Below are 26525 nucleotides of genomic sequence, written 5' to 3'. Positions count from 1 at the left end.
CCTAGACCCAAGGTCGTGGAAATTCAACATTTTGTACAAAGCAACCTACCCTCAAACAGTAAATAAATAATCATTATTTTTTGGCACTCACTCTACCTAATTGTAGATTTATGTTCAAAACTTAATGACCCTATATTCTTCTCAGTGACATGCACTTACCACTCTCCTCATTTTTCTCACTTTGTAGTAGAAATCATTCAACTATTGGCCCTCATACAATCTGCATGATCAATAACTCTTGGCCATCATACTCCTTAGTTTCTCTCGGCCAAACTCATCATATTTGTTCACTTAGCTACCATATTAAACTCTCTAATTCACTCAACACATCCCACAAAAATGTTGCATTACCCAAAGTCTAACTCTGCATTCCTGAGTTTTGTTCCTTTCCTACATACGGAATGGTACAATCTCTACTATCTTACACTTTGTTCATAGTCCTTTAACATGGTTCACTCTATGCTTCACTCTACTTAAATGCATACTCCTATAAGGCTCACCAATATGTTGTTACATCCAATTACTCAGCCATTGCAGCAAAATTAAATTAGAGAATGGTCTCTGGTGTTTTTCCATGCTGGGTGAGAATTGAATCTAGGTCCACCTGTTCTCTCAAGGAGTTCCTCTTTTATTAAATTATTCCTTTACAAATAGAATAGCTCTCCATTGCTACTCTTTAACACTCATAGAGCTCGAGATGTACTTCAACATGGATCACTGAGCTTTAGTCTGATCACAATAATCCTAGGGCCATTTTCTCATTTATCTCTTTGTGGCATGAGGAGCACTCAGGTTTGAATTGTTTAGTTTGATCTTGGAAATCTATTAATTCTCTTTGTAAATCATGGTCCTTCTTACTGGTTTGGAAACAACCACTCATACATTCTGCACATTTTAGCAATTTTAGCATGTTACAGGATTTAGCAAAGTTATCCAACTCTAGGGAACCGCCATATATGACTATTTATGCCAAGCATAGAAAATAGTGCCAATTTGGCTACTGACTCATTCAATCCCTGCTAACCACAACTAGTGGGCACTTCCATCTTTGTAAATCTACAAAATATAGAGGGACTTTACCAAATATGTTTTCAAACTATTCATGTCTTTTATAATAATATCCCCTTTGAAATAATCCTGCAACTCCTCCTTTTAATTAGTGCCCTCGGTTCCTCCTTTTAATACAATAAGCTCATAGGCCCATGGTCTCATAACACATAACACCATCACAAAATCTAGACCTAGGTGTCCTTTTTTGTCAATTGATAGAACTATCGAATGTCGTGAAGTTTCCAATCATGGGCCCATTATGTCGACATTTTACAATGGAGTGCCTTTAAAAATATCCAAGGTATAACCATCGGGGTGATGTTTCATGTGGGGTCCTCGTTCATATGACTTCTGCTAATGAGAAAACTTTTGGGGTGATGTGTCTATGTGGTCCTTGCTTTAATGACTTGTGCGAATGAGAAAACTGATAGGGTGATGTGTCTATGTGGTCCCATCTACGTAATTCCTCCTAAGCTTGTTCTAGTCCAGACGCTTTTCCACATGTGCTCACCACCATGTCTCAACACCTCATCACCCTAGAGTGACATATCTCATGGGACTAGGAAATGTCGTCATGTGTCAATCAAAAGATCACTGAGGTGATTGTACATGCTATCATGTATGACACCTATGCAAAATTCTCTGCAACTGGTGCCCACTACCTCATGTCACTTTCTGGGAGGTCCACGTCACTGTTGACATCATCCCATGCATTTCAAATTCTTATGTCACACCTTCATCTTCCTATTAAGTGATCATACCAACTGTCTACCACCTCTACCAAATTCCATGTGTCGTGTTCTTAGTGGTGTCATGTATCACCTACTTTTAGCCCACTTGGCCACCTGAAAACATGAAATATGCATGCCACATGCCATCATCCTAGAGTACCAAGTGTCCTGAAACTTTCATATGTTGATGCCATCCTACCACTATGTTCTGTCACCTAATCAGAGTGCACCATGTGACCTTATGCCATGTCACATATACAAAGGAAGGGGTATGAGCCTTTTTTTTCTGTGAGTTTATAAATTTTTAGGTACGGATAGCAATTTTGTTTCATAATAGACAAATATTTTCCCATTTCCTTAGACTGATCTCCTCAAAACATTTCACATGATCTTCCTTGAAATTCCTAGGGAAGAAATTATGGGGTTATATGTCCCCTGGTGGGACCTCCCGCACCATCTCTCCTTATCTTTGATTAGTTTGACTCTCCACCTCTGCTTGCGAGCTCGTCCCTGCACCTCTTCACCTCAAAACTTTTAACTTCATCCCATTTTGAAACTCCCTACATTTATTCGCCAACATTACATGTAATGTGGGGCCTCCATCCTAGCACACATTTCCAATCTATTGGCCCATTCTGCTATTTGTGTGCCACATCATCCTATTGGTATTGTTCTCAAACTTTTAGCTTGTGCCTCCTTTGAAAATCATCTAGATTAAATCGTTGAGGTTACATATCCCAGGTGGGACCCACACTATACCTCTTGAGCTTATTATTCATACCCACAGAGATTCCTCTTGCCACTTGTATGTTGACTAAGCTGCAAAGCCCGTGACAAGAACACCAAAATTTGACTTTAGGCCTTAGAACTTTGACCTACTATATATTTTGATCCATGAGGCCTTCTTCAAACTTCAACATGTCATTGGAAAGATATTTGTAAGAACTATTAAACTATGCCATTTTTAGGATCATACAAGTTAATCTTCTGAGATAGAAATGTCCTCAAAGCCTAGGCCTTCAAACCACCATATTTATAATGTTTCATAACTTTATTCATTTAACCTCCCTACTATGATGGATGTCAAATGGAGACTGCAACAATCATAACACTCCCCATGAATAGGAAACTCCTTGGCACAATCATCTTTGTAGACATATAGCCATCTCATCCATGCATAGGGGTGTGCTCAATTTGTCATCAACCCCAATCACACCAATGCATCAAGTTAACATCAATTCCAACACACTAATGTCATTTTCCATCCTAACAATTCCAAATGTCCAACATCTCACTCTCATTTTTCTTGTTTTGTTCTTTATTAACCTTACAACTTGGTATAAAGGAGATATGGTAAAAATATTTCAGTGTGACTCTTAACCATAAATAAAATATTTTGATGTTCATGTGAATTAAAAAAATTTAATGGAAATATTAAAATATTCTATTGGATAGCGGAGTTGAGAGCGATAGTGATCTGCATAAGGGTTTTCACTTTAGAAGCTTTTGATGGTATAGGCAGGAGCACAAGAAAGGGAGTGATACGTAATGAGAATCCATCCTTTTCTAACAAAAATCGAGAATTGGCCTCACTCGCACAATTTGGAGGAGGTGATAAAGAAGATTGATGGGGGTTTTTCTTCAGCATGAAACCCCAAAACAATTTATGGTTTCTACTAGGGATTAGAGCAAAGAAGAGAAACGATTCTATGCCCTAATCTGAACATTCTCCTCACAGATATAGTAATAGATCCCTTGGAAGAATGAACCTACTCTCACTTTCGTTTCTTCTCGACTAATGGTAGGGAAATAGATAGCGACATGACACAAACATGCACTCTATGGATCGAGATCGTTTTCTACCAAGTTTCAAACCTAGGCCAAAATCCCTAATTTTGTCTCTCTTTTTTGCTATTTAGAAGCAGGACATAAAACAACCAAAAACATATTAGGAAGAGATCTACGATCCAAATTCAGGGAAAAATCATGTGGAGAAGGATGCTAAATTACTAGATATGTACTTTCCCACTTTAGATCTTACTAAAAAAACATCATATCTGGTAGATCCGTTAATGATATAACAGAGAGAATGATTTCCAGATTTTATTTAAGAACCCAACTAGGAAATATGTTTTTTTTGGATCCAAGAAAGGCATCTCATGGAAAATTTGAATTACTCCATGTAGATCCACATGGGTATCCCAACATATCTACACATTCTTGAATGTGAAGGAAAGGTGCTTGAAAATCAGTCCAAATTAAGAGATTATGGAGTAGGAAAAGACTCTACAATTATTCTAGGTATGAGAATCAGGGGCAGATCGACCAATCAAAACTAAAAAAAAAATAGATCAACAACATTCAAATATGCTCTCGAGGGGAATTCTTGGGCCTTAGTCAAAGCTGATGAAATCCTTAATATTGCATACCCTTATATTGTGGAATAGTAAAATGAAACACTAGTAAAGACAATATATCTAACAAAGATAAATGATATGCGTACAATTTTTCAATCTCATGCTTTCATTTGCAGATTCAACAAATTCTGGTCAAAACTAATGGACCTATTTCAATGGATTTTTCATATGTGGAGAATCAATTGTGATGTTCATTTATGCTCCAGGGGCTTATTTATCATAAAATTTGAAACACTAAAGGACAAATAATTTTCCTTAAGAGAGGGTCCATGGTTCTGGGGAAATGTGGATCTTTTTATCACCCCATGGTTTCTAGAATTTGATGCCAACACAATGGTGGCTTCCAAAATGTCGATTTGGGTCAGATCGCATAATCATTCCCTTCAATTCTAGCATCAAAAAGTAGTAGAAGGAATTAGGAATATGCTGGAGAGATACATCAATATGGATACTCAAAGAACTAAAGAAGAAAACTACACTTTTGCCAAAATTAATGTGGAGGTATACATTAGGAAAGGATTATCTGACTATATTCTTCCGACACATAAAAATTAGTGTTAGACCCAATTTTTAGATTTTGAAAATATAACTTTCAGGTGTCTCCTTTGTCTACAAACTAGACATTTACAAAAACCATGTCCTATGGCAAAGAAATATCCAAGGAAGAAAAAGAAACTAGTTAAATATCCTAAGGGAAGGAAAATTCTGAAGCAACAACTTGAGGAATAAGATGAAGAGGAGGAAAGGAGAAATACCATAAATGAGGAAAACCATAAACCACAAGAAACTTCAGCGAACAGAAGAGTAAATAAAGAAGGCATCATGGTATCAAGCTTGCAAAATCCAAAAGCAACATGAACTCTAGCCCAAGTAGCACGTGAGGAGAAGGAGATGGTAGGATTCAAACACCCATATTCATATGAGAGCTCATACTCAGACAAGGAAAATCCAAGGATGGTAGCAGAGAACCAACTAGTCATCATAAATGCCACTGTTGATCAAGGAGGGTGGCGAAAAGTGGAAAATTAAAAAGGTAGAAAAGGGTAACTAAGTATTTACACTTAGACCCAATTTTTCCTTTCGGTTTTTTGTCTTTTGTTTTTGAAGGTCCCAATTCTTTACTAGTCTCGTCGAAAGTTATTGACGCTTCTATAACACATGATTTTTTTTCTTAAATAAAATTACAATTTTTCCTTGGGGGAAAAAGAATTAACAAAATTTAAAATAAACTTTAAATAGAGATAAATAGTTGAAAGTAAACAAATGCTATATTTTCACTTTTGATTATGATGATAATGTATAATTCTTATAATTTTTATAAATATTTCAATACAAAACTTAAATAAATTGTTTGAATATCCACGTTAAATAATTACGCCGTAAGGCGTTTCCCTTTGAAATGAACTCCCCCAAATGCCTTTCTGTCCTAATCGTAGCCGTTAGATCTTTTGTTAGACGATTGAACAAAAATCAGTAGTCTGATTTAATAAAAAATGTTTTAAAACATTAAAAAACATTTAAAAACGTTCCACTTTCCACTTGACATCTGTGCGCCGAGCATGGGAAAAGCCCCTGATTCCAGTGTCGTCTGGACTGCATATTCTTGCAAGAGTTACTCGTGCCTCATTCAGAGAAAATACCAGAAGGGCTTCGATGACTGCAAAGATTGCTTCAATCTTCAAGGCAGGGAGAAAACCAGGTAGGTAAATGGCGGTGGCTCCATGGATTACTCTGTCGACGAGGCCATGCAGAGTAGATATGTACATTCATATGGATCGAGGCAGTTCCATGTAGTTTACAAAACAGTTCCATATGTTCATGGAGATAGGGCTGTGCAATCCATAAAGAAACACAATCCAGACATACAGCATGCCGTATCTTCTCGGGCCAACTGTGCTACTCAGTTTAGGGTGATTTGTTGACCATAGAGCTGCTGGATTTTAGCACACTATGAAGGTTTCTTCGTAAGTGTTTTTGAAAGAATGAAAATCTGATTTTGGAGAAATTACCTCTGTATGTGTGAAACTGTTTTATGCTTCCACTATTTAATTTCCAGCTATTGTGTGATTGATGATATGGCCTGAAATTTAATTTCTGGTTAATTAAATTCAGCAAGTTATTTGTTTAATTAAGATCATAACGGCATTAGTCATCCGGCCATTCTTACTGTAGTGTGCCCTACCCTAATGGCAGTAACCCTCAAAGGGATGAGGCCAGCAATCATGCATGTTGGATTTTGAGAAGTGCAGGTGTGTCCGCTTTCTAATATTAAGCAGTCCACCAGGATTTCTTTTTTCACTGTTGTGTCCACTGTGACCTATCCAAATGGCAGGAGTCTCAAAGGGCAGAGGATGTGTGATGGTGCATATTAGATACTAGGCAGTCCTCTTGAATTCCTTTCTTGTTGTAGTCTGCCCTAAACTAATGGTAGGAGTTTCAAAGGGATGAGACTGTGCGATGGTGCATGTCAGACACTAAGCATTCCATCAGTATTCAGTTCATAATGTAGTGTGCCCTGTCCTGATCCCTAACGGCAAGAAGTCTCAAAGGAATGAGGATTGGAAATGGTGCATATTCATTTTGAGTAGTGGGTGTGTCTACTTTCTAAAAATAAACTGTCCACGAGGATTCCATTCTTACTGCAGTATGCCCTATCCTCATGGCAGGAATCTCAAAGGGGATGAGATTGGGGTAACGATGCATATTGGATACCATGCAGTCCACCCATATTACATTCTTACTGTAATGGACCCTACCCAAATGGCAGGAAATCTCAAAGGCACGAGGCTGGGAGACGGGGTATAATGTATTTTGAGAAGTTCAGGCGTGTCTACTAAATCTCGAAGGTATGAGGCTGGTTGATGGTGGATACTGAATCCTAGGCAGTCCCCCAAGGTTACATTCTTGCTGTAGTGTGTTCTATCTGAAGGCAAGAATCTCAAAGGGGCGAGGCTGGGTGATGATGCATATTGGATATTAAGCAGTCCACCAGGATTGCGTTCTTCCTGTAGTCTGTCCCACCCTAATGGCGGTGGCTCCATGGATTACTCTGTCGACGAGGTCTTGAATTTGAAGAAGAAGACAATTCGAATTGGGTTGGACATCGGAGGAGGAACAGGAACTTTCGCCGTGAGAATGAGGGAGCGGAATGTAACAATTATTACGACTTCCATGAACTTGAACAGGCCCTTCAACAGTTTCATTACCTCCAGATGGGTTATTCCCATGTATATCACTATAACGCAGAGGCTGCCATTCTTTGAAAATACTTTGGACATTGTTCATTCTATGCATGTCTTAAGCAATTGGATTCCCTCACAGCATGCTGCCAGGCGGTCCCATGATATGACGGGGCCGTCGGGTCAGCAAACATGAACGTATATGCCTGTAATAGCGACAAGAAAACCGTAGAAAAGAAAATATAAGGGGGCGAAGAAGGGAAAAATCGAAAGTATGTACAGGTGGGTTGAGCAGATTTGCCACTGGGTATCATCGAGATTGCCACTGGGCATCATTGAGATTGCATGTTTCGATCACCCATTCAGGAACTATCGGTGGGCCTTTCCATTTTGTTGTCAAAAAATTTCCTCCGATTCAAACGCAGACAAATTGATTAGAAGCCCACTCAGCCATTGGCATTCCCTCCTCCTTTTTTTCGAGGCTTCGATCAAATTTCTCTTATCTGCTCTGTACTAGGTGAATTGGGTCTCAGCCATAATCGAGCTTTGGTTTCAGTCACAATCGAGCTTTGGGTTTCAGTTATAATCGAGCTTTGAAATCTGCAGAAAGGAGGTTATTGAGAGAATAATAAGTGGATTTGCAGGTTGCTTCCAATTTGATGATTTTGATTGAATGTGATAATTAACATAATGGCAGAATAGGGAAAATCGAGCTTGGGAGTTTGTCTTTTATTTATATTCAGCTTGATTATATATATATTTTAGTTCGGGTGAAGCGGCATCATGGTGCAGGGAGCAATTTAGGGCAGCTTTTATGATAACAATAATAAGAACTGAACCTTGTTTTTAGGCCTGGATTTAACCGTGGTGGAAATGGAGCCGGGTTTTAGGAGAGAGTTTTTAGCAATCATGGCTAGCGATCTTATGACTAAATATCACGATGGCACTACAAAAATAGATGCGGATGAAACTGTTGGTGAAGAACGCCATCTGAGACACAAGCACACCAAGTATCATCTGGTAATTTTCCCAGTGAATAATGCTCATTTTATATTTTTATTTTTCAAGTCCTTTATTTGAGTTTTAGCTTTTTTTTAATTACGAATCTGGCCTGCATGAACATACCCATCATTGATTATGTTGAGTTTGATTATATGTTGTAGTATGAGTTATAAAACCAACAAATAGACTTTAATCCTATGGTTGTTACAGGACATATTCATTGTTTTTTTCTTTTTTATGGAGTGTAGTTTGCTTTGGGTGAGTCTTTATTTTTGAAATAAATGGATTAGGGTTGGTCTCTAGGCCGAAAGGAGCCTAAAGGTATCCATATCATCAGCCTATGAGAATACAGATGGAGTTGGGGAGAGTGATTTGGAGAGGGACCTGGTTCACCATGATTGCAATGAGTGAAATGAAATGTTTGAAAATTTCTAAGAAGCTGGTGCAGAGCTGCTAAGCCACATCTAGAAAGCAAAACCAAATAAACATCTCTCCTTAGGACATGCAGAGATGGAGTTAAATATTTTTAAGTTTTTAACCATTCAATTTACCTCCCTTTTTCCAATGGCTATGATGTTTGAAAATTTATGCAGAACTGTTAAGCCTCATCTATAACGTGAGTGGAACATAAGCATAAAGTTAAGATTGAGCCTTGAGCTTTGCTAGTGCAAAACCAAATAAACATCTCTCCTTAGGACCTGTAGAGGTGGAGTAAAAGAGTCTTTAAGTTTTTAATTATTCAATTCACCTCCCTTTTTCCAACGGCTATGTTGAAATTTTTTTAGAAAAGTGATTTGAAGAGTACCCTGGGTCACCAAGACTATTATGAATGAAAGTGTAAATGGATAAGCAATTGGTTGAAACCTCCCAGAGTACTTCAAGAATGTTGGTGACATACAAGTATGAAGCTATGTTTGAGCCCTGAAATTCTGTTGGGCAAAATTAAATAAAACATCATTTGCTCAAAATACGTTTTTGCCCAAAATTTGTTTAAATCGTCAATAATACGATGTTTGCCGTATTAGTGGCACTCTGAATTTGTTTACAACCTCAAATAGATTTTTGTTTTTACCTGGTTGGTCATTAATAAATTTTGAATGTCTTGAGAATCTTGATTTTTTTTGTAGGGTATCAAGAATTGAAAATATGTCTTTTGACATTGTTGAGGAATTTAAGAAAGTTGTGTGCTTCTACAAAACTTCGCTGAGGCATTGCATGGTGTGGATTTCCTTAGTTTGTTTTTGTATCTACCTTCTATTCTCTTTGGCAATGATGCTTCTATTTCATGTTTTGGTGGATTAGCAGGGGAGCCCTGTAACAAGCATGGCATTCTCTCCAGGATTTTTGTTGCATCCATTCGAGGAGGCTAGTCCATTGGGTTTAACGCTGAAGAAAACACCTTCATTCATAGAACTTATTCAAATGAATCTTTTTGAAGGGGACTTAGCAGCTCCCTTAGCTATAAATAATTCCAGCCTGGAGGTGGGGAGAAAGAATGAATCAAAGTGTGCACCAGGACCGGCTATTGCTGACAAGTACAAGGCCTCAAACTTCCCAGCCTTGGTTTTGAGAATTGGTTCTTGGGAGGTAATATGCATAAGAAATTAATACAGCTAAGTTTGCATATTAAATTCTTCAATCTTGTCAGAACATATTAAATATTTTTTGTTCACCTGAACAAGCCTTTTGATAGCCACTGATGGAAACTCATGATATGGTAGTAAGTAATGCACATTTAGCAAGATTGCATTGACATAAAGATGTTGATGGTGCCAGCGTCTTTCAAGATATGAAGGAGACTTGGTGGTAAAATGCTATGATGCAAAGCGTAGACTTGTTTGGGAAGTCTTGGAGGGTGGTCTGAAGAGAAAGATGGAGAATCATTGGTCAAATATAACCTCTTTGAAGACCAGTTGTCCCGACAATGAACCTGGTACCCTAGAGATTGAAGTAAGCATCAGGTTTTGCTTATTTTTTGTGTCCTACTTGAGGCGGAGTTGAAGTGCAGGTGCTTTTGATATTTCTATACCAGTATCTTTTCTTCTGTATCATACAGGTACGACTTCCATAAACTTGAACGGGCCCTTCAACAGTTTCATTGCCTCCAGAGGGGTTATTCCCATGTATATCACTATAACATAGAGGCTGCCATTCTTTGAAAATACTTTGGACATTGTTCATTCTATGCATGTCTTGAGCAATTGGATTCCCTCACAGCTGTTGCAATTTGTACTCTATGATATCTACAGGATTCTGAGGCCTGGAGGCCTGTTCTGGCTAGATCATTTTTTCTGCACAAAGGATCAGCTGAAGATCTATGTGCCCATGATTGAGTAGCTAGGGTATAAGAAGCTGAAATGGTCTGTTGCCCCTAAGTTGGATAGAGGGCCCGAGCTCAAAGAAATGTATATCTCTGTTGTCTTGGAGAAGCCACTTAAGAGGCAGTGAGCAGGCTACTTGTAGATGCAGTTTTAAGTTTCATGGGCTTAAGGTCCCTTAACTTAAAATAAATAAACATTTCTCTCTGTAATGTATTTTAATTTTCAATTATGGGAATATATATGATGGCCTTGCCTGTTTTTAAGATATTTGCCACCTTCAGTGTATGGTTCATGTATCTGGGTTTGATTTAGGGCTCCAAGATTTTCATATTCATATTAATATATAAAACAGATCTGCAATTTGAATTTCTGGATTTTCTACCGTGCCATGGTTTTCATTGATTTTTGAAAAAATGTGGATGGTTCGTCTGTAATGGTCAAGGGCTGAAATTCAATGGCCATGTTTAGTAGGTTTTGATTGCAATGGCGAAACTGCAAATTAACTGGAATTAATCGAGATGGAATTACGAATGGAATAACAAGTAGATACGGTATACAGTAAAATCGCGTTATTTTTATGGTTGTGAAATGTAGAATTTGTGTACTGTGTCCAAACTCTTTGTAACAGTGATAAGGACTTGGCCTCTTCTTTAATACACAAAATAGGGTTCCTTGATTTTACTAATATAGATGACATATGATTCCCACTGATCGTCTTTTCAAGGCTTGGAAATATATGCATACAAAATCTCGACTTCCTTAAATTATGAACAGCCTTAGAACTGTCCTTTAAAAGATTCTCCGCTTCCTTACAAATATGTGGAATGACAAGTCCACCACCTTTCTTCTTTTATAGCCCGGAGATCAAGAAATCACAGCTCCAATGACCTATACTGGTCGGCCAAATTCACAGAGCATGACAGTATATAGCAGTGCTTTATGTGACATAGGCTTCTTGGCCTTATTACAAGCACAAGGAATAAGTAGGCATCTTCTTAGATAAAACAATCGACATTAACAAAACTTTCTCTCTTCAATAACTCAGAGAACAAAGAGGCATGAATAGGTCGGATTCACTGTCTGAATTGAAGAGCAAGAGAGAATATACGACAGCAGGGAGAGACCATGCAGAGCAGATATGTACATTCATACGGATCTAGGCAGTTCCATGTAGTTTACAAAACAGTTCCATATGTTCATGCAGATAGGGTCGTGCAATCCATAAAGCAACACAGTCCAGACATACAGCATGCCGTATCTTCTCGGGCCAACTGTACTGCTCAGTTTAGGGTGATTTGTTGACCATAGAGCTGCTGGATTTTAGCACACTGTGAAGGTTTCTTCGTAAGTGTTTTTGAAAGAATGAAAATCTGATTTTGAAGGAGAAATTACCTCTGTATGTGTGAAACTGTTTTATGCTTCCACTATTTAATTTCCAGTTATTGTGTGATTGATGATATGGCCTGAAATTTAATTTCTGGTTAATTAAATTCAGCAAGTTATTTGTTTAATTAAGATCTTAAGGGAATTAGTCATCTGGCCATTCTTACTGTAGTGTGCCCTACCCTAATGGCAGTAACCCTCAAAGGGATGAGTCCAGCGATCATGCATGTTGGATTTTGAGAAGTGCAGGCGTGTCCACTTTTTAATATTAAGCAGTCCACCATAACATTTCTGCCTCCATACCACAAGATCGAGAACAGAGTAATCCTTTCTCCAAGGTTGGCTTCATGAAATGACCTTTGGCATATTCTTCTGTTCTTGCACTTTTCTTGGCCTCCTAGGAGAATAAAGTTATTTTCAAAAGACTTATCCAAAAGCATACTTATGCCCAGAATGTAAAAGAGAGATAGCTCCATTGCATAGCAGACCTTTATTTTTTCTTGTGCTCAGAACAATAGGAACACTTGGCTCCTTCTTAATGTGGTTCAGAGAACTAGGCCAACAACTTGGTTCTTCATTGCTCCATAGGACTCTCTTTAATTCATTGATCAAATCCAAATAAATATATGTATCCATAGAGTCACTTATTTGATCCTCAACAAATTTTCTTGTTGGACATCTTTGTTTACAAGACTTGAATTTATGTGAGCACAGGTGACTGGATGGAAGGACTGCTAGCTTCAGAATTCTGATGCAGAGGTGCCAAAGGGATCAGATCTTCAAACATACTGTTGACTGCTGTATCCACTGAGAATATTGGACTCAAATCAACAAATTCTTAAAATAAAACTCTTCATTGACTTCTTATCATGACACGTGGTTTAGCTGCTGAAGGAGGACTTTCCTATTGTAAGAACATTGAAATATTACCTCCGCAAATAGCATATCAAAAGTACCTAAAAAAATTAAATCACTGCATTAAATGGGTAATATGCATTAAATTACCCAATCCATGATGAGGAGGGGTCCTTCGCATCCAGGCATCCATATTCATAAGACCGTCTTTCATAAAATCCTGGCTCAACGCATCAAAGTGCCCAATGACCTAATCAATATGCCAAAATCAGTGTCCTCACAGTGCCCTCTGCTCATTGTGCTCGCCAAGACATAGGATCAGCCATGCACATCCTTCTTCCAATGTGTTCTTCATGAGGCACCTTGAGAGATACCATACCTCTGATTTTATGTTCATACACGCTGCTACAGGGGTCTGCTCCAAAGTGCCTCACACTTCTTCTATCTTCCAGACTTCCAAGGGTACTGTCACCCTTATCCAATGGTGCCAACACAAAGGAGCTGCATACTTTTCTTGGATGAACTTCATTTGCTTCAGCTTCTAGACAAAAATAGGATCACATGGAGCGCTGCCACTAAACCTTCTCAACAAAATCACATCAACTGCTAGATAATGACATTATGGAGGGCTTTTACTATTCTTCAAAAATCATTTTCAGACTGATGTCTAAAGGGACCATCCCTTCTCATAACTGCATCCTCTATTTTTATTGGCTTCAGGGCACCTCTTATGAAGGTTTCAAAGACATGAATATATATTCCTTATTGATTTGCAAGTTGGCTTGAATGGAACAGGCTTTTAACACTTGTATATATATATATATATATATATATATATATATATATATATATATATATATATATATATATATATATATATATGCGCTTGTAACAGTGATAAGGACTTGGCCTCTTCTTCAATACACAAATAGGGTTCCTTGATTTTACTAATATAGATGACATAGGATGCCCACTGATTGTCTTTTCAAGGCTTGCAAATATATGCAAACAGAATCTCGACTTCCTTAAACTATGAAGGGCCTTAGAACTGTCCTTTAAAACATTCTCCGCTTCCTTACAAATATGTGGAATGACAAGTCCACCACCTTTCTTCTTTTATAGCCCGAAGATCAAGAAATCATAGCCCCAATGACCTATACTGGTCGGCCAAATTCACAGAGCATGATAGTATATAGCAGTGCTTTATGTGACATAGGCTTCTTGGCCTTATTACAAGCACAAGGAATAAGTAGGCATCTTCTTAGATAAAACAATCGACATGAACAAAACTTTTTCTCTTCAATAACTCAGAGAACAAAGAGGCATGAATAGGTCAGATTCACTGTCTGGTTGATGGCATACTTTTTATAAATAAATTTCCATGGCTATTACGGTTCAATTAAGAGCCAATCTCTTGCAGAGTTCAGAGTTGAATTCATCTGTAACTGCCTTTGATTTAGGGAGTGGTCGAGAAAAAACTTCAATGCCTAACAAGACTGTGATGATCACAACCATAAATGTAGCTTGGGCAGAAGAAAACAGTGTACTACATTTGTACATGCAGAGCCTTCGAATAGTTATTGAATCATGTTCTCCTCGTTGCAGTGGACCAGGGGTCATTTAATCGTTGCCAACATATTCATCACACTGCTATATTTTGCTAAAAGAAATATCTGATTTCAATGAATCTACCTCTGCATACCAAGACTGGCGTGAATGGTAAAATTCAATAAATCTTCCTTTGCATGCCACTAGAAGTTGTTGGATGAAAATATCTGTTTTAAAGGCAAGAAATGGAATGGATTTTTTGTTATTTGGATTACCAAAAGAAATGGATTAGTTAAGATAGCTTATAAATGGAGGCATAAATTCTGAGGCTCTCATGGTGTTATTTCAATATATTGGCCGTGTTGAAGTTTTGAATGATTCAGAAATTAGTAGATTTGTTAAATAGTGGAGGCAGGAAATTTGCACTTCTTTTCTGTCAAACCTAGTAGCTGATAAAAGATGAGAAACAACTTAATCACACACATGTTGGTAAAAGCCTAATACTAAGAAGGCAGGTAGAAGTGGATGATTAAGATTGTTTATAGGTTTAGCCAACAGTTTTATTGGTAACATGTGTAGTTTGAACTTTTGGTGATATTGTTTCATCACATAGGCTGACTACAGTTTGGTGAATTGTTACTGGAAATATACTTAAATCAAGATAAAATATAGGTGGTAATACCTAGTTGAATGGAGAGTCCCAGTATATTGGCCCTTTTGAGGATTATTACTTGACCAGTTTGTTGCCTTAGTCTGCTGAGTAAATTTTTTTTTTGTTGGTTGGTTGTTGTTGTAATTGGTAAATTGTATAGGTGATTTTCATTCACATGCTTATTGGAATAGATGGCTTCTTAAATAGGGCAGTCATGCAGTTGAGTATGTGAGAGGGGTTTGTAGAACACATTATCTAATGAACTCTTATGAAGAGGCAAAAAGTCTCACTCATAGCCTACTCAGGGCTTCAGATGGGAATTTATTTTATAGACTGATCAACTTATTAGAACTACTGCTGCACTTTCTTCATCCACAGAAGCCACTTGAAAATGCTTGAAAATAAACTCTCTGTAAGGGCCATTGTCAATAAAAATATTTGCAGTGGAGGCCCTCAGCCCAACAACCATTTTAGCCAGCCTTGGAAGGCAAATAGTTGAGTTCAAACATGATGAAAATTTAATTCCCTGTATACAAAAGCATGTATTAGGTGTTGATAATGGCTAGAAATATGCACTGAAGATGTATATACCTCCTTTTGTACAAAAATGAACAGAAGAGGAAGAGGTATAAGGTTCACCTCGAATTTTCTTGCAAGTTCAATCCACTGTAGGATGTGAAAGGAAGTGTCATAATGCTAAGAGTGAAAAAGAGGGGAAGGAAGAAACTAATAATTTCAGAAATTCTAGCTTTCTATCCGTACCTTGATTTGTTCTAATAAAATAAATATTAATTGTTTGTCGACATCCAGGGAGCTATCTAGTAATAATAATAATATTTTATTAGTATTATAATAATAATGACAACAATGGAAAGGTGGGGAAGGAAGAAACTAATAATTTCAGAAATTTGGACCTTTTATCCTAGCTTTATTTGTTCTTCAGATCCAACTAATATTTTGTAGATCCAACTTATGGTGAACCAGTAGCTTGAAATCCAATTGCAAGTCATTCAGCCAACAATGATCTATAAGCATGCCATAGTATTATGTCTCTGCATATTCACAATAGTGATTCTATTTTCATATTATTATTCCCCACTTAGACAGAGAGATGACACAAGGGGTTTCTACATGTTGACCAACCATGTAAATTGGATCTTATAAATTAAAATTCTTGTTTTCTAGCCTTCTATTTCTGTAGATATCAATTTGTGTAGATAAATTCTTCCACAAACTATTATTATTTACAAAATATTCATTTCAGAATACGCATAACTAACTATTGCAATTGTAACTCATTATCATCCACCCTTGCTTTCAACAATGTCCATTCACATGTCCCTATTCTTCCCCACTCTATGCTATTCTTCCCCACTCTATACATGTCTCTATTCTTCTCCACTTTATGCTATTCTTCCCCACTCTATGCTTTACGGCGTTTCCTTTGCAACATAAGGTGCAAATGCTAGTTTATTTCAGTGTGAAATTCAGATATGTGCATGTAGAGAAAGAGAACAAAAAACAAAAAAATAATGTTGACCATGATAAAATATTTCACTCTTGAAAGAAAAGTATTTTAAAGTAAAAAAAATCAATTACTTCTTAATAAGAGGGATATGTGTAAGTGGATCATAAATAAAATATTTCAATATGTAGAGTTAAGTAATATTGGTGTGTATTTAAAAATATATTAGTAAGAAAAAAACATTTTAATGTGGACAATATGATTCATTGATAAAATATTTCAATATCCATTTTATTTAAAATATTTCAATGTCAATTATGTATATATTATATTATATATGGTTTTAAAAACTACTTATATTTATATAAAATAATTGAAAAAAGTAAAACGAACATTTCAAGTAGTATCACTATTTTACATTTTGTCCATTTTTCAAGTAAATGTTTTCGTCAATTTTATCTCAAATCTAACAAAGATTTGTTTTTTTGGAAATCCAAGTTTACTTTATGTAGTTTACATTGTTCAAATGCCCAAAATTTGGATCCATTTATGTATTCAAATTTGTAATTATACCATGTATAATTTTTCATTGCTTAAATTCCAAATATATATATAAACTATAGATTTATCAATTTTTTAGAGAGATCAAATCTCTAGATGTACAAGAGGTTTTTACAAAATATTTGATCCCTCTTGACACTTGCTAGATCCATGATTAACATGGATTTATACTGGTAATATAATACAATATAGCATACTCGCCCTCCTCCAAAGAGGGCATAACGATTTTGATTAGTCTGCAAGTTCATGAAGTGGTATCAACAATTTGTCCTCACATTACTAATAATGACCCAAATAAAATAATCTCACATATTGTTTTGACGAAAGTATTCAATTTCAACAAGAAGTCTTGAAGCTATTACATCAAAATTCATAATTGAAATGAAGAGAATACTAACCATTATTCCTAATCACCCAAACTAAATTTAATTAACATTTTTTATTTTTTAAATTAATTTTATATCTTTATAATTTAAATTATAATTATAATTTTTAACCTCAAAAGATTAACTTAAAAATAGACATGGTTAAATGCTTAATTAATTTTATATTCACCAACTTCAACAAAAATCCCATAAAAAAATAACAATCCCTTGAAATTTCCTTAATGATCTTCTCATTTATATAAAACTCAAATATTGTAAAATTTATATTAATAAAAAATTGTCATTTTTAAAAGAAAAATAAAATATATCAATAAAAAAATGTCTTTAAGTCTCATAAAGAGTTAAAAACATACTCTTATAATCTTGGCATGTATTCTTACTTTATATATTCTTCACATATATTCTTCGGCGAAAGAGTTTTGAGGCTCGGTGAAAAAGTTAAACACGTACTCTATATATACTTCGGTGAAAGAGTTCTGAGGCTTGGTGAAAGAGTTAAACACGTACTTTATATATTCTTCTCATATATTCTTCAGTGAAAGAGTTCTAAGGCTTAGTGAAAGAATTAAAAATGTACTCTATATATTCTTCGCATATATTCTTCAGTCTGCGGGCTGCGGTGGGCACGGGCGATCTGCAGTCAGTTACCAAAGATTACCAAGGGCAGACGGGCGATCTGCAATCAGGTTTGTTGATATCAGGTGCACACATTCCTTATCTTTTTCTTTTTCTAATACATATTTGCTCATATAATTTCAAGTATGAATATTTCACCACAGTTACCAAAGATTACCAAGGGAAGACCTAGCACAGTTACTCTACAAAGCCTTTATGAGTATATAGAGTCTTTAGAGAAACGTAGAGAAGAAAGAGAAGCCAAGCTACAAAAAGAGTTAGAAGCCATGCTGGAAAATAAATTTGCATCTCTTGAAGACACGATCCAAAAACAAATAGAAAATAAAATAGAACTACTGGAGAATAAAATGGAGGCAATGGAGACTAGACTGCAGGTTATAGAAAAACAAAACCAAGATACTAGCCAACCATCCCAGCCAGGAGATGTTGATACTTTAGAGAGTCTTAAGATGAAAGACATGATTAAAGAACTAGAAGAAAAAGTTAATAGCCACCTCACCCTAAATAATGTGGTAGATAAGTTAGATATCAAACCAATTAAAGATGAAATGAAAAAATTAATAGAATTAGACCACGAACGTAACAAAAGGGCCTTAAACCTTATAATATTCGGTTTAAAAGAGGAAGTAGATGAGGATACTTTAGCCTTAGCCCAGACAGAACTACATAATAGATTACAAATTGAAACAGTGTGTCTCACAGAAGCAACAAGGTTGGGGAAATTAACTGAGAATAAAGGAAGACTAATCCGCATAAAGGTGAGCTCCACTGATCATAAGCACGACATACTTAGTAAAACCTCAAGTCTAAAAGGAACGGGAATATTCATAAATGAAGATCTCATTCTAGAAGATCAAGCAGAATTAAGATAGGAGGTTCAAAAGGTAAAAGAAGCTAGAAAGGAAGGAAAATGGTCAATAATCAGAAATAGAAAAGCCTTTATGCAAGATAGAAACCAAAAAGATAGTAATCAATAGCAATTAAACATGCTCCAGATCCTTTCTTGGAATTGTCGGGGCTTCCCATGGAACAAAGGCCCCAAGCTAAGTTGGATTTCAAATGATGTTGATATTATTTTGCTTGTTGAAACTTGGGAGCACGAAGAATCGAAGGTCCCTAACATAGATGGCTTTACGCTATGGTCTACCTGGAACAAGCGATCCTGCCATAGAGGAATTGGGGGAATAGCTTGTTACATTAAGAAGAACATCTCCCCCCATGTTAGGATTTATAAAAACGACCCTCACAACCAATATAGTTGGATAGAGATCAAAGACATTAATAATAAAAAGTCCTACATAGCAATATGTTATTCCCCCCCCATCAATTCTAACTTCTATCAGAAGAAGAATCTAGATAAAACTAACCCTTACAATGGTTTAGAGAATGATATTTCTAGCCTAAGGTGACTTTAATGCTCGAACTTCAAACAACCAAGCTATTATTCTAAGCAATAATTCCAACCCTAATCCTCTTTGGTTAGACGAAGACCCTACTCTGGCTAGCAGGTACAAAAGGAGTTCTGAAGACCTCGGGGAAAATTTGTTTGGGTCAGAGCTAGTCAAGCTCTGTACTGCTCAGGATCTCATAATTTGCAACGGTCTAAAGAAGTGGCCCAATTCCAACAAGATGAAATGCATCCATGGACTTGGTAGCAACGTGGTAGACTACGTTATTTCTGATCTCCCATTATACAACGAAATAATAAATTTTGACATCTTAAATGACCACGAGCCTGACTCTAATCATAGGCCTTTACTTATAACTCTCAGTTTTGTCATGCATAGAGTTCCCATAGAAAATAATACTTACAACCAAAAGAACTTAATATTTGATAGAAATAAAAATGATCTCTTGCTAAATGAATTAAAAACTAATTTGCTTCCTTTATCTAGTATAGACAACATAGAAGACCTCTATCATAATTTTACTACAACCCTCTCATATTCTATTAACAAGTTCTCAATTGAAGTTTCAAATAATAAAAGAAATACCAAAACCAATCCATGGTATGACAAAGATTGTGAAAGTGCGAGGAGAGCAATTAAGGAAGCTGTTGATGAATCTCTTAAAATGGACAAGATAAAAATATACAAAGCCCTAACTAAAAGGAAAAAGAGGCAGTACATTCGTCAAAGACAGGAGAATCTCTTACACCTCTCTAAGGCAGCTCCTAAGAAATTTTGGAGGCAGATTCTAACTAGGAAGACTAAGGATAATAATAAAATTGCTCTTCACGATTGGAATTCCTATCTTAAAAAGCTTTATGAATCTCCAAATCTCATGGATAATTTGGAAACCCTTCTCACAACGAAAGAAGTTTTCTCTTTAGAAGACATTAAGTTTTGGGTTAATCGCCTCGCTAATGGGAAAGCTAAGGACATTGAAGGTTACCAAGCGGAAATCTTAAAAATTGGAGGTCCTGTCCTCATCCCCCACATCCACAAGATTTTTAATCAAGCAGTCAAGCAAGGGTTCCCTAAACCTTGGACTGAGAGCCTCATTATCCCTATTTTTAAAAGTGGGGATACAAATAACCCCTCAAATTATCGAACAATTATGATCAGCCCTCTCTTAGCCAAGTTATATGGTAGTATTTTGGAAAAGAAGTTAAGCATATGGCTTGAAAGTGAAGGTAAGCAGGCTAAAGGCCAAGCAGGTTTTAGAAGGCATCACTCAACAACAGACCACCTTGTTATGCTTAGGATCATTGTGGAGGAATGTCGTAATGATAAATCCAATTTATTTTGTTGCTTTGTGGACTTTAGAAAGGTTCTCGATACGGTTCCTAGATACAACCTTTGGAATAGATTAGAAGAGCTAAAGGTTCCTCTCGAGTTGAGAGCTGCCACTATAAGGTTATACGAGAATGTAATTGCGAAGCTAAAGAGCAATGAGGGGTGATTGAAAGATATTAAGTGTAACATCGGAGTTAAACAAGGTTGCCCCCTCTCCCCTACCCTATTTGGCATTTACATCGATGAGCTCGAATGCTATTTACAGGAAGCAGGATGTGATGGCACGATCTTAGCTGGGATAGTCGTCATCCTTCTTCTTTATGCTGACGATATTGTTCTTTTGGCAAGGTGCCCATCTGATCTTGATAAGCAACTGAGGCTTCTTAAGGATTTCTGCTCTACCATGGGTATGACTGTTAACACTGACAAAACAAAAGTTATGATTATCAAATCCAAGAAGGATACTTACGCTAATTTTATGTATGACAATAATAACATGGAGGAAGTGTATTCTTACAAGTACCTAGGAATTGATATTCATCACAAGCTCAACTGGAACCATAGCATTGAGAAAAGGATTAATGGGGGGTGGAAATCTTATTTTGGTCTTGAAAATAATTGTAAAATAGAAAACCTCGTAATGTGGGATAAAAAGAAGTTCCTCTTTGAAACTTTAGTCACTCCTGTAATCTTATATGGCTGTGAGGTTTGGGGTTGCAGCATCTCTAGAGAATCATGGAGAAAGATTGAGCAAATCCAGAAGCACTTTATAACTTATAACCTGAAAATTAAAAGTAATACACCCTATCCTATTCTCCTTATAGAAGCAGGTCTTTCCCCTATTGAGAGCCTAGCTATGCTTAGGTTTCTGTTGTACAAGCACAAACTCAATAACATAGATGATCATAGACTTCCTAAGCTAGCTTCAAATTCTAGCCAAAATCACCTAAGGCTCAATTGAGGGTGGCATAAAGACACAAGGGCCTGGTTAAACTATTGGGAGATCAATGAAAATGATGCATTGCAAAACATAAATAACATTAAAGATATTGTTACTTTTAAGTTCAAAGAAAAAATGTGGTGTGCGAAAGATTTAGCAGCTAAAAGAAAATTAAGTTATTATAAGAAGGTCATCAACCCCACCCTAGAAGATCAAAAGTATCTCTCTATTTTAACTAGCTCAAAGAAGAAAATTAATATAGCAAAGATTAGAACGAATTCTCATGAGCTCCATAGTGAAACAGGTCGTTGGGCAGTTCCTAAAACACCATGGATGGAAAGGATCTACCATATATGTGAGAATAGGAACATCGAGGATGAAAACCACTTCCTCTTAGAGTGCCCCATGTACAACCACATTAGATCTCAGTTTCACAATCTTTGTTACAATACTGACCTTCCTAGCCTTTTACAATGTCAAAATTATAGTGAGCTCGGGAGGCTTCTCTCCAAGCTTTTTGAGCATAGGAATAAAATCTTAAATCAAAATAAATAATTTGTTTCTTTAGGTTCGATAGACCATTGTTTGGTCTTAGCGGACGTTAACCATCATCATCATCATCAATATCGACAGTTGATGAAAGAAATAATAAAATAATATTTCATTAAAATTAACACACATATGAGGTAATATAATTTATTTAAAATTGTTATTTTTAAAATTTAAATTATGCTTTTCGATATATAAATAAATTATTATTATTTTAAAAATAATATATATATATATATATATATATATATATATATATATATATATATATATATATATATATGCGCAATAATACAATTTATTTAAACTTGTAGTTTTTTAAATTTGAATTATGTTTTTAGATATAGAATTTAATATTATTTTTTTCTCTTAATTAATAAGATTTGAAATTTGAATTTTATGATTTATATATTAATTCATAATATGATAATTACCAATCAAAATGAACTACATAAATTTAATATTATGAAAAAAACAATTATATATATTTTTAAACTTAAATAATATTTTTTAATATGTAAATAAATTCAATTTCTCGAAAAACTTTTAAAACCATTGAATTTTATAAATATATAAAATAAAAACAACAATAAGAATTTAGGTTATAATTTTTTTTTGGATTATTTTGTTATAATTTTTTTTGGATTATTTTGTATGATATTTGTTCTTGATAATAACTAAAGTGTTCACCTTAAATATGGAATAAGTCACTAAGATCATATAGAATATTCTAAAATCTATTATAACACATTTGAGGTTACCAAGATTGCAACATCTATCCTTCCTCTATTTACCATAAGGAGTACAATGCATATGGATATATAAAAAGACACTTGTAGTTGTTACCATCGGTCTTTTGAACCGAATGTGTGAACAATTGATTAAGTGTGTTAAACAGGATTACAACAAATGTTACATCTTATTTATTATACAATTATCCGCTAGTAAAAATTATCAAAATCTCTTTTTGGTCGAATTCTAGTTCCACGTGTTATCAACACCTTACGATTATTGCTTCTCCTATGGTTTCCTCAGCAATTGAAAGAAGTTGTGATATTTTACTAGGTTATTACTACCCACCTAGAGTTATACCTATAACTCTAGATCCAAGGTATACCTAGAGTTATACCTTGGATCCTGCCACCAAACCCTCTAGATTGCAATGTTCATGGGACAAATGGTGTTGATTTGAGCTTTTCTCTTCTAGGGTTCAAATTGGATGGTCCAATAGCGTCTTCACGAAACATAGTAACTAACCACTTTTTCCAGTGGATTGACTGCCATTCTTCTTCCTCTAAGTTGATGGGTCCTACACCAGGCTTTACCGAAACGAGGGTTTCGCACCCCAATCCTCTGGGTATTATGATATTCTTCCAGGATTTGATTTTCTTTCCTCTAGCTAATAATTATTCCCTGGAACTAACTTCCGAAATTTGTTATAACAACTTCATTCTTGGATCAATAAAGTTCTCCAGGGTTTCTCCATTTCTCTGAATTACTACTCTGACATGGAAGGTAAATTACCTACCAGTTCTAAATTCCCTCACATATATAGACAAAGGAGGTGAAATTCCTTATTGATGTTGATTATTGTGCCTACGAACCTTGGCATAGGTTGTCCACTTTGCAATGCTTCTTACAAGTATGGATTTGTTACCCTAGTTATTGTTCTTTTATGGATTTATGAATCACCTACTCTTGGTTAATATTAACTTGGTCTCTGTGTGTTTATGAAGGTAACTACCCTTTCCTCCAATGGCTGTGAATTTTTTTACAAGATCTCTTACCACTAGGTTAGCCTCAACTAACGACCCTTTCATTTTACAAGTGCTCTCAGGTTACTAGTTTTATGCTTGTTTGAAGCACTCAAGGTTACCAATTCAACGTGTATTATTGAGTTCAAGGTTTAAAACTTTGAATACCTCCTAGGGTTTAGTCGGTCGTATACTAGGTAGCAAATTATGGCACATGAAGTTGTTTTAATTGTATGAAACTTGATGTAATTCAAGGTTTTACCCTTCTCTGCAAGGTTTAGCATTTTGTAAACTTAATCAGTTGTTTGTTTTTACTAAAGGGGCTAACGGCTTCAGGCTCTCTCATGGTAGGGTATGATCCATTACTTCAATTGTAAAAATTTTATGGCTTAGTTTTGAGCGATGGTCTTGAACTCATTACAACTATTTATAATTTGATGGGTGCTCTAGTTTAGCCTTATAATGCAAATTCTATTATGTTTCATTTTTGTTAGACACTCTGTTCTAGCTGGTTTTCACTTCAAGTTCTTTTTCTCTACAAAATTGTTTACATGAGGAATTATTTCCATGTTTTTGTTTTTATATATTAGTTATATGCTTAGTCAGTTGGGGTTTTTGAATAGATTTTGGGTTGTCGACCCACATTAGCTTGACCCAAAATCTAAACCTTTCCCCCATATTTCTCAATCTTGTTATCGTTCTCTATTAATTTATGCAGTTTCTCTTTAGCTTCCCACAATGATGGCCTAATTAACTTAGACGGGTTTTTAAAGTTCGGAACATTCTGGGTAGTGATATTTCGATAATATTTCATACAACCACAGTTGACTTTATTCACAAAAAGCTTAAATTTTGAATATTACCTTCGGCCAATTCTTATGGCGAAAACTATGTCAATCTATTAACTATTAAGATTATATTACTAGACTTACGCATTTCTAAGGCTCTTCCGGGTACCCTCCCATATTATTTGGTTCCAGTATTTACTTATAGCCACTAGTCCTTAATATTAAGTTTTCATAAGCATAAGCTCTTTAAAAAAACAAAAAACAAGAGAAAATTTTCTGTCAAGATTTCTAATAATTATAGTTGTTTATTTAAACATAAATTAAATTCTTATTTGTTATTGTTCTTTCATACTTCTCATTTCAAAAGAAGAAATATTTTTTTGTATCCACACAGATTTTTCCAAAATACTTATCTGACAAACAACATTTAAGGAATTTACTGGGGATTGACCTCACCTCCCAACCATGAGATCGACGATTACGTTGGATCTCCCCTTGAGATTTCAGCTTTCAGAACAATATAGAAATAGTGACCTTTAGTGTCTTTTATAGCCTTAGGACCTCCTATATAGTGAATAACATACATATTTTAATCAAGGTCACCACTGGCTTATATCCATGTCAAGAGTACTGTGATGGTAGCATCTTGCCTTGCTTTTCTTTTCTTCCTCTTCACAAAAATTCCTCCATCTTCCTATCATGCTATGCTTGGCATCCTTCTATTCCAATGAGATATTTCATCTCTAGGAAAAATGAGAGGGTGCAACTGTATCTAACTATTTAATGCTTCAAATCTCTTTCTTGGGTCTCTTCCTGTAAATTCGAAGACTGGTTAATTTCTACCAAGAAAACAAATAATCAAATTATTTCTCATTTACCATAACTGTCTTACCTAAATTTACCAAGTCTACATAGTAAAATAAATACAAAATGTTCACGGTTTCGGGTGTTACATCTTTCCCCCTAATGTGGAACACCATCCTCGATGTTCAATCCTACCCCTGGAACAAGCCATGATATGTTGTGCACATAAGTTCAATTTCTTCCCATGTGGCCTCCTCTGGGATAAAGTTCCTCCATTGCACTTTAACTTAGGTGATAACTCGCCTTTGTAACATTGTTTCTCTCTCCTCGAGAATTTGCAGTTCTACCATAAATTCTCCATCCAACTCAACCGTGACTCAACATAACAATCATCAGTTGATCATTAGGTCTTAGCAGTTATAATAAAAAACATTTAGTATCTATGTGTCTATTCAAAATTCATTTTTACATTTACCTGCACTTCCTGTCAATTAATAATATTTCGGAGGTCATACACATATTTCTTTAATAAGGAAACATGGAATACATTATGAACTCGTATATGACTAGGTAGTGTAAGTCGATATGCCGCAATAATGAGGAGCTAGTTTTGCACGGCTAACCCACCTTAAGGTACTTCTCTTGGGTTTAACCCATACATAAACTTGGTCTCCAATCTGAAATTCCCTTTAAGTCCTTTTTTTATTAGCGTAGGCCTTATGTCTATCTTGGGAAACCTATAGGTATTTTCAAACCTTTTTAATAG

At 35.7% G+C, this 26525-nt stretch overlaps 1 pseudogene; it reads left to right on the top strand.

Annotated features, from left to right (window-relative positions):
* The first annotated feature begins 5757 nt into the window (after nt 1–5757).
* LOC149256479 (putative methyltransferase At1g29790 pseudogene) lies at nt 5758–10827 on the top strand (annotated as a pseudogene).
* The last annotated feature ends 15698 nt before the right edge of the window (nt 10828–26525 follow it).

This window comes from Pinus tabuliformis, chromosome 7 (genome assembly GCF_031772625.1).
Source record: "Pinus tabuliformis cultivar Carrire ecotype Pingquan chromosome 7, CPIR1, whole genome shotgun sequence".
NCBI classification, from domain to species: domain Eukaryota; kingdom Viridiplantae; phylum Streptophyta; class Pinopsida; order Pinales; family Pinaceae; genus Pinus; species Pinus tabuliformis.
The sequence above is the reverse complement of the archived record's forward strand: the minus strand, read 5'-3'. Positions and strand labels throughout refer to the sequence as shown.